The sequence below is a fragment of the Pistacia vera genome, unplaced genomic scaffold, assembly GCF_008641045.1.
Source record: "Pistacia vera cultivar Batoury unplaced genomic scaffold, PisVer_v2 Contig567, whole genome shotgun sequence".
NCBI lineage: Eukaryota > Viridiplantae > Streptophyta > Magnoliopsida > Sapindales > Anacardiaceae > Pistacia > Pistacia vera.
In genome coordinates, this window is record NW_022196409.1 from 970,934 (window position 1) to 981,581 (window position 10,648).

Sequence of the window (10,648 nt, forward strand, 5' to 3'; positions counted from 1 at the left end):
AAGTCAGATGCCCTCTTTCCATTGTATTTTTCATTTTGGGTTTGTTTAGCGTTCGTTAGTCTAAGATTTCGCTCTTGCCTCTGCCGTTGGTCAACCATCTTCACCGCAACGCCTCGAGTCTTTGTCTCTATATGTTTGATCTGAACAACACTCCATTCGCCATTTTCTAAGTCCCTCGCCCTCTTTCCATTGCATTTTTCGTTTTCTATTTTGTTTGTTTTCGTTAGTCTAACTTCTCCCTCTTCCCTCTGTCGTTGGTCGACCATCTCTGTCGCAACAACCTCAAGTCTTCGTCTGCATCTGTTTGCTCCTGACAATGACTTAACAATAAAATAATTGGCTAAAATATAAGAAAAAGAATTTTGTTAATTGATCATTTCTTTTATTAACCAAACACATTAATTATTTATATCTAGTAATCATCTAAATGACATTTAGTAAAATGTAATCAAAACATCTGCTCTTACAACCAACCAAACAGATTAATTAGTAATACAAGTAATCATCCTAAGGGCATTTTAGTAAAAGAGTATTTCAGGACATCTGTTATTACTATCAACCAAATACATTAATTATTAAAACATCCCTATTGAACCAAGCACAATAATAATTTAAACCCGGTAATCTACAATGTAATCTTTCTTTCCGGTAATCTTATTACTAAGATAAAAAAATATTATATGATCCAAACATCCCCTCAATATTACTAATAGCAACCACTATTGGTATTTAAAAATTACCGGTATCTTATATTACTTGACAACTAAACATGGTAATCAAATAATATAAGATGATTTAATCCTAGTAATCCCACATAACCCTCAACCAAATGCCCCCTAAGCATTCTTTAAATGCAACAATTTAAAATTTCAAAAATATTTATAGCTTTGAATAAGCTCTTTTGACGAGTAGGAAAGTCCAACCAAATAGGCATTAAGATGATGTGTTATATTTAAAATACATTTTTGACAAAAATTAGGTGGCTAAATTTACTCTCTTACTGTGACTTCACAATTAGAGCCACGTTAAGTTTTCTCCATGCACCATTAGTCTCTATAAATTTTAAAGTATTAAAGATGTCTAATTTATTTCAATTTTTGTATTTCTAGATTGTTTTATTTATTTATGGTACTCATTTTGTCATCCTAAACAATCACAAGCTATTTTTGCCCTCAATAATCATTGCAGATTTTTTTTATTATTTAGCTATTTTTTGTGGAGGATATGAAAAGAATCCAAATTAAATAAAAGCTGTGGTCCAAATCCCCCCTGTACGTTCCAGCTGCGACGAATCAAACTAATGAACACACAAGCACCAAACCAAGGTGTTTTTTTTTTTTTTTTTTTTAGATTAGGTTATGTTATTAGTTTTTAAATATAATTTTTTTTTTTTTTAATAATGATAGTGTTTGATCCAATTTATACATATTTTAATTAATTTTTAGAGTTTATTAAACATCTTATAAACCAAATATTACAAAGTAAACAACAAAAAGTAATTGGAATCCAAGAAGAAGTTAAATGTTCTAAAATAAATCACAAATATAATAACTGACCCCAATGTGGTTTGAACCTTAAAAGTTAATAAAGAAAATAAACATTTTTTATCATCATATCACTTCTTGCTGTTAATCCAAGTCTTTTAATTCTCACATTTTTCCATCAAATAACAAAATAATTAATATATCAATATAATTAACTAGTTCCATATAGAGAGATTTTATGTAACAAGTACTAATAACCAAAGCTTTGGTTAGAAAACTCTAATACCCCACAATTAATGATCGACGAAAATCATGGCAACAACAAATGTAGCTCCTGGACAGCCCCTCCTGTCAAAACCGAATGGAATTTAACTAAAAATCCTATATCAGTACCAGCAGCAAGCATGTCCCAGAAAATTACATATCCAATATTATTACTTTTGGAAATACTCCATCTAGGAAAAAATAATTAATTTACTTTTTGTTATAAATTATGTGGCTTTCCAGCCAATTTTCGCTCTGCTTGTCAAATGGACGCATGGCCCATTCATTTTCACTTGAAGAAACATGGCTCATAATTTTTTATTGGATTATAGGTTTTTTTGGAAGGTCGGTCGGTAGGAAAGGCTATAAATTGAGTTTATTTCCTTCATTCTAGACACAACACAATTGAGTGAAAGAGTTAATAAAAGATTTTTTTCAGTCCTCTATATTCTGTGCTTTTAACTTTCAGTCACTCTTAGTTTATCTTATTGTAATTACACTACTAAAACTATAACACGTTATCAATAAGAGAATCTCAGTAAGTGTAACAGTTTTATTCATTCAATTTATTATACATTATATGATAAAAACAACTGTTATCAGCATGCTTGTGGTTACCATAAAATGGATATTTCATATCAGGAAATACGGTTAATTCCTAACAATAATATATTTGTTGTAATTGTCTCCTAAACTAAGCAATATTGTCTCCTAAAGTAACCAATTGACTTTATTTCTTTATACGTATTGCTAATGCTGTTACATTTTGCTATTAATGACTTAATTGCATTACGTATTTATTTCTTTGACTTGTATTATATTACTAGAGACATAAAAAATCATGGCAACATAAAGTTTGCAAATAGAAATGATAAATGAACCCTGAAATCTAAGAATCATCTCCAATTATGAACTTGAAGTTTTGAATTTAAAATTTTTATTTTTATTTTTATTTTGGAGTATGAAGTTTCAAAAGTCAAAACCTGAAGTCATGGGCTGTGATTTTGATATATGGATTAAAACCTGAAGTTCTAAGTTTCAAGATTCTGATATCGGAACTTGAAGTTTTAACTCTATCATTGCTTTCCTTTTATTACACGTGATTTATTGTTATTATTGTCATTTTATTATTCTTTTTTTTTATGCAATTTATTGTTCCTTTATAATTATCACATTTTATATTTATATTTTCATTATTGTTTTTAGATGCTTGAATATATCCTATGACATGCATCCAAAAAAATGCGGATTCAGGAAAGAAAATTACTTATCCTTGTGGGATAAAGTAAAATTCTAAGTTATACAATATTCTAAGGAACCTAAAGTCCTAATATGATTCTTTTACCTTAATACCTAAAATTTTAAAGCTTTTTCTGTGATTAATATATGATCTTTTTATTTGTTAATATGACATGTACACTAATTATGTTACTCTTATTAGCGAATAGTTTTTGGAAATGTTGAACCTTGTGAAGATTCAGTATGATGCTTTGAGACCAGATGGAAAGAACTATGTTGTACTACAACAAAAATGATCTACGGTAACATGTAAAAAGTGTTACCAAAGGTAAAGGGTAGCATTAATGAGTATGCTATTAGAGCTCATGTTACCAAAAAATGAGGCTTTGGTAGCACTTAAAACTTGTTATTACTAATTATTTTGTTGCAACTTTCAATAAGTGTAATAAAATGCTATTCTTGAGTATATTATAGCACTTATTCATAACTACAAATGATTTTAGCTTACACTCTATAAATGCTATAAAATTTGTTTTTCGTAACATTCTTGTATTGTTATAGGTTAGTTTTTTGTAACATCCTTAAAATGTTATAGATAACAAATTTATAACATTTTTTTAATGTTATAGATAGATTTTTCGTAACATTGTTAAAATGCTATAGAAAAGTTTTTAATAACAATTTAAAAGTGCTACCAAAGTTTTTAAAAATGTTGTAGATATGTATCCATTGCATTTTCTAAATGTTATAAAATTATTATCCATAACATTTTAAAAGTGTTATCAATGTATCTTATATAGCATATATAGGCCATGTTTGGTTCATTTTTTTTATCGATATTCCCAATCATATTCCCCAAATATTGTTTGGCACATTATTCCAAAAATATTACTATATTTTTTTAATTACTTTAGACCCCTTAAGCTTATTAATTTCATTAAATACCCCTAGAAAAAAGTTTAAAAATTAACAAAAACACCCCCATCAACCCATACTTGCTAGATTTCGACAACCACCGTCGGTGGTAGCCAAAATCTATACAACGGCCTACCTGTCGACCAGAAATGGCCGAAAGTTCACCAATCTAGCCTTTTCCGACCAGATACACCACGGATCTGACCGGAAAAGGTCAGATCTGACCGTTAGCGACGGCCAAAGAAATGACTGTCATTGACCGAAAATGACGGCCATATCTTTTGACGTTTTTTGGCAGTCGACAGCAACATTTGGTTGTAGATGGTTGGAAAAGGCCATAGCGACGCGTTACGACACAGATCCGATCGGTCTATGTCGTAACGAAATTTTCTGGCCAGATTTCGGCGATGGTGGCTGGAATCTGGCACTGCAGGTGGTGGGGGTGTTTTTGTCATTTTATAAATTAGGGTCTTTAATTAAATTAGCAAACCAAATGGCTTTTTCATAAATTTTTAAAGTTTACCTCGTAATACTCTCCTATCCAACTACCCAATGTTATTCCCAAAATCCTATCCAAAATAATGAACCAAACGCACCCATAAATATTATTATAGTTGTTACTTTCATAATACAAATTATAGATAATGGTACACTAATTTTGGATGAAACAATTTTGTAACTCTAATGATAAAGTTTTAAAAGCACATTTCATTGATAAACCTCCATATACAAAAAGCTTCATTTATGTCTAACAAATAGGCACCCATCATTCTTTACCTCATATATAATACCTAGATGATTAAAAAATTAATCATGAACAATAGTTAATACTTTCCAATCATTCAAAAAATCTATCAACAAAAACCACCATATATATCATTTCAATTCTCATGTGCTGCCATTTTACCAAAAAAGTCTTTGATATTCACAAACTACAAAACCATTGAAACAAAAATCATCTTAAATTCTCATGTGTATTCTCAAAAATGACATTCTATATATTGCAAACTCAAGAAAAGATGAAAACAAAAGCACCCCAAATATTTAATGCAAAACAAGGAGGAAAAGAGCATATTTAAATCTCCAACTTCACAATGACTAATACTAAAAATTTCCACCAGGCAAGTTTAAATGATCTATCGATATTACATATTTCTTCAAAATGAAGTGTTATTCATGTTTTCCCTCCCATTTTTCATAATCATGTTATAGAAAGCATGAAATTCTCAATAAGAATGCAGAATCAACAAAAATTATCTTCAAATCATATCATTATCAATAACTCCTAAAAGTGACGAGATAATAGAAAAGAAGTTACCTAAAATTAGTTTGGAAAAGTCATGACAACTTTGTCAACAGGCCAAGCAATTGTACTACCCACAACATCTTCAACATAAACCATTTCTGATGCGAGCCTCCACAAAAACGTAGTAGATACCTTAGCTATATCAATCCAAACTCTCATAACATTAGGTCTAATGGGAACATTGTGAACAAGTGCTTTTAGATAATTTGAAGAAAAACGTCCTTCATACTACTTCATTAGACCCTCTCCAATCAAGCAACTTGCATTTAGTTTTGTGGGGAGATTGTTTTCACAATCCACAACACTAAATGGATACAATGAAACAATTTCCATCTTCAAAAGTAAGGACTAAGGAAAAACGTGTACATATATAGCCAAGTATACATCTTCATATAAAAATAAACTTATCGATACATCTTTAGATTCTTCAGGCTCCGTTTGATACGCCCTTCCAAATATTATTCTGCGTTTTCCCAATAAAGTTCAACAGTAAAATTGGCTTATTCTCAAAATATTATTCTATATTATTCAATTTATTTTAAACCCCCTAAATTTGTTAATTTAACTAAACACCTCCACATTTTTTTTTAGAAATTGCAAAAACACCCCAGCAACCCACATTTACCAAATTCCGGCTACCACTATCGGAAGCTGGCCGGAATATGGTATAATGGCGCACTACAGGCTGAATCTGGCGAGTAGTGCGCCGATCTAGCCTTTTCCGGCCAGATGTATGGCTAGATCTTTGGCCGTAGCTAGTCGTCAACGACGGCCAAGATATGGTCGTCGTTGACCATCAACGATGGCCATATCTTTGACCATAATTGATGACCAAATGCAGCCAGATCTGGCCGTCAATGGCCATATCTAGCAGTGGATTTGGCTAGAAAAGGCCATATCGGAGCACGACCGACAAGATACAACCGGTCATGCGCCGATATGGTGACTCTGGCCACCCTCGGGCAGTGGTGGCCAACTGTCCGTATTTAATGGGTGGGTTTAGGGTGCTTTTGTTAACTTTTAATATTTTATTATAGGGGTGTTTAGTAAATAAACAAACATAGAGGGTATTTTTGTTTATTTCCAAATCTTACATTGTAATACCCATCCAATTTAACTTTTTTCAAAATATTATTCTAAAAAGTATCAGAATAATGAACCAAACAGACCCTCAGTTGTTTGCCTTTGACCCTGTCAACTTCATATGAAAATATTACAAAATATACAAAGTATAATTATGAAATTAAACAATTAGTAATATTTATAGTAGCCTAATTTTGTTTCAAAGCTAGGTTGAGCAAGTCCTTGATATGGTCCATTTCCATTTTCATCTCCACTTGCTTTTGTTTTATTTGAGCTATATTGTTGTCCCTTTGAGCTATTATGGACAATTGTGTAAGAGTTATGTGTCTACCTTTGTCAAGACTCAATACCTTTGTTATAACATCTTCTCTCAAATTATTGGGAGTAGGCAAATATGAATCATTTTCAATTTCTTGTAACTTATTTTATAAATGCAAATAAAACAACATCGGGATGTTCTGATTTTATATATATGTATATGTATAGAGAGAGAGAGAGAGGGAGAGAGACTCGTTTTTCAAAGCAGAAGAAAATTCTTACAATTGTTTCTATAGCCTTTGTGTTGACTGTCTCACCATTCTTTTACTTATGAGCTTTAATCCGATGCGTTTGCTAGTTTTGTTTTTCTAACAAAAAATAAAAATGATTATAAATGTTTAAACTCTTGTTCATTTTAATCTTGAAATCATATAAAAAAAAAATGAGACATTACAATATCCTCAGTCATGCAAGCATAACCCCTTCAACCACCTATGTATGGAGTTTGTTTTTCCTCCTTTTTTTCATTTCATCACTTTTATCTTGAAATAATTCAGTGATTTCACATTAAAATAAAGTAAACATTACTCATATGCATATATAATATAATGACCAAATGTGTACAATGATATAATTACCTTAAACTTTGAACCTGTTTTTTCTTCCACAAACTTTTTCGATGCACCAATATTGTTGATGTTATCAGGTTTGAGTGTCACATAATGTTTCTACTATTCTTCTTCCAACTTATATCTTGCCTAAGGGATATAATTAAATCGTTAGAACAAGCATTACTCTCTCTCTCTCTCTCTCTCTCTCTCTCTCTCTCTCTCCCCTATATATATATATTTGGGTTTAATGATCATGTCTTTGTATTTTTTATTTTTTTTAACTTATGTATTAGGGATTTGAGATGGCTCATCTACCAAATAATAGGAGAAGAATTAGCATTGCAATGGCTGCCATCTATATTGAAATGCTTTTGAACCTTTGTGCTTTTATGACCATTATGATTAAAAGATTTACATTGCTTGGTATGAGATTACCTAGAACTATTAACTACTTGAATAATGAATCAGTTGAAGAGAGGGTTGGTGTTAGGTTGAGCAATATTAAATATGCCATAAGAGAAAGTGATGTTCAAACAATAAACTTACTAAGAATATTTGGCAATTTCTCCAATCAGAAATTGCCAAATTTATATCCCTAAACCTTTCTCCAAACAGAAATTGTGTAAGGTACAATTTCTCTCCCAAGAATGAAGCCAATTTAACATATTCTTCCACAATAGGCTAACCTTTGTTATTGAATTTGACTGCAATCCGATTATCACCATTCAAATTAATGTTCTTCATTTCAGTTGGGCCTCTTTTTTTCTTAGGCACGCTTGTGAAATTCATAAGTACTTAACTTTTTCACAGAACCTGCTAAACAAACAAAAGAAAGCTAATATGATATTTTGCATTTATTATTAATTCTTAAGAAATTAATAAATGCAAAACACCCCATTACCTATAAACAAGGCATAACTACAATTAAAAATAGTAATTCTCTTTACTTAACATTCCAAAAGTACATTAATCACACCAATAGACCTTCACAATCCTCTCTCACGTAACTATCTTCCTCACTATCATCATAAATGTTCATATCTCATGCAGTATCCACTTTTGGCCTACAAGTCAAATTCTCATCCTCATTATACATTTCCAACTCATAGTAACCCCTTGGAGGTGCCTTTAACACAACATACCAACTAGGTGAATCGATTTCTCTGGAGTAAAACACTTGTTTCACTTGGGATGCCACGATAAATGACTTTCTTACATACTAATTATGACTTTGGTGCAAAATGACAAGTGTAAAACCTTCTTTAAATTTAACTCCTTGTCCAACATTTGCCCAATCACTTAAGGTGTGTCTTTTTATCTTTTCCTTACTTATTAAGATGCAGCCAATCCTTATTCATCATCATTATAGCACTAGGGAAATGTTTTTTCCTAATATCACCAATGCATCAAATTCAAAGATAAAATCACTTACTTTTGCACAAATTATGGAAGTTGCTCATAATGTTTAAGAAGGAATGTGTTGAATTCTAAAACAAAACAAAAAACTACTAGTTAACCAAATTCTACAAGAATATCCTTTAGTTCTAACATTAATTAATCTAGACAATTAACAAAAGTCAAATAAAATATGAATAATTATAGGTAATAATGGCAAGAGCATTATCAATGACAACGAAACATGATTTGAGATAAAAAGAGTCATGGCAGCGGAAATAGCGATTTCGGTGAGATCTGGCATCAACGGAGCTTGGGGAAGGTAAATCTGAGCTAAGGGAGCATGGATCGGCCACTAGAGTGTCCAGATGTCACTAAAAAACGATGAAATCTCACCGGGAAGTCAAATGGTCAGGTCTGAGGGGAGATGAACAATCGCCAGCAACAAGGGTGATGATGGCCGACATGGGAGAAGCTGAAGGGATACCGAAATTAGAAGATGAAGGGTCGTTGGAAAATGGATGGACTTAGGTTGAACAAGTTTTGCTTTTGCGCAAACCTTTCATCTTCCTTTTATACTAGTTGCAAAAAATTACTTTAGGTCCCTACATGAATGAAAAGTGACAAAATCAATCCCAAATAATATGACAATTTGACCCCTAAACAATTTAAACGAGAAAATCAACCTCATATTGGGTTGGCAAGAATTATGTGTTTTTTCTTGGTAAATAATTGGGTATATGGTAACACTTTTAAGATGTTATTATATCTTGATTATAAGGTAACATTAAAAAAAGCTACTGTATTATTGGATCTAGTATAACACTTAAAAAATGCTATTGTAGATATATATTAATAACATTTTAGAAAAAATAGTTAGCTTTGATAGATAACAAATTATAAAAGATAAAGTGTTACTTATCAAAATTGATATCATAACATTTTAACAACAAATGTTACCATGGATATGTATTGGGTAACATATTAAGGAAAAGCATTATTGTCCAATCTTACGATATGTCTTTTTTTTTCTTTTTTCTTTTTTAGTGTTGAATGGGCTCTCAACACTATTCTCCACTTGGAATCTATGAACCTAGGTGAGGTGATTGAGGAAGGAAATACAGCATCCCTGTAGGACAAATCGAAGGCTACTATTTTCCTCCAACATGATATTTGCATGGGCCAAAATTTGTATTGGGCCTGACAAGGCCCAATAACAAAATAACCATATTACGACCTAGTGTCTTAGCCCAACTCTGGTTGGACCCACGCTTAAATCCACCTCGTGAACTGCCCACTCTATGATTTGGGCTATCCTACAAGTTAAGCTAAATTAGACTCCAGCCCATTAGCCCACAATAGTCCATAAATAGGAACAATAATCCTATCACCTTCCTAATTCATTCAAGGTCCAGTATCTACATGAATTAATATCCTTGAACTGATAAAGGCAAGAAGTGAGAGTTCTTTCTTAATTGGAACTCATCTACCAAGTAGGACTCAGAGTCTTACTAGGATTCCAACCTCTTGGGTTCACTATATAAACATGGGCAGACTTTCTCAATACTCATTAAAAAATAACCCATAACACCTAGCTCATCTAGATCTCCAAATTCTAGCTCTCAAGAACCACTGCATTATTCAGGTAACCTTTCCCATCCTTAGTCATCACTAAATACCCTTAGCCTCGTTAACTTGAGCGATGGAGTGTCTATGGCAAACACCACACCAGTGTTTATCTAGCCTTCATATTCTTTTTTCTTCTCTATGTAGGTCCATTAGGTTGTCAATGACTCTATTCTCACAGAATCCATCCCTTCCAAATTGATAGTAGATTTTACTGTCTACAATATCCAAGAAGGATTACGAGCTAAGTACATGGATATAAAAGATCCATTTCAATTATGGATTAATTTGAAGGAGAGATTTGAACATAACAAATCAATAATACTCCAAATGGCTCAATACGACTGGATTCTACAAGATTATAAGTATGTCAATGAGTATAATTTTGCTTTGTTCATAATTGTTTCTAATTGAGATTATATGGAGAGAAAATACCTGAAGAAAATATGTTAGAAGAAGCATTCTTC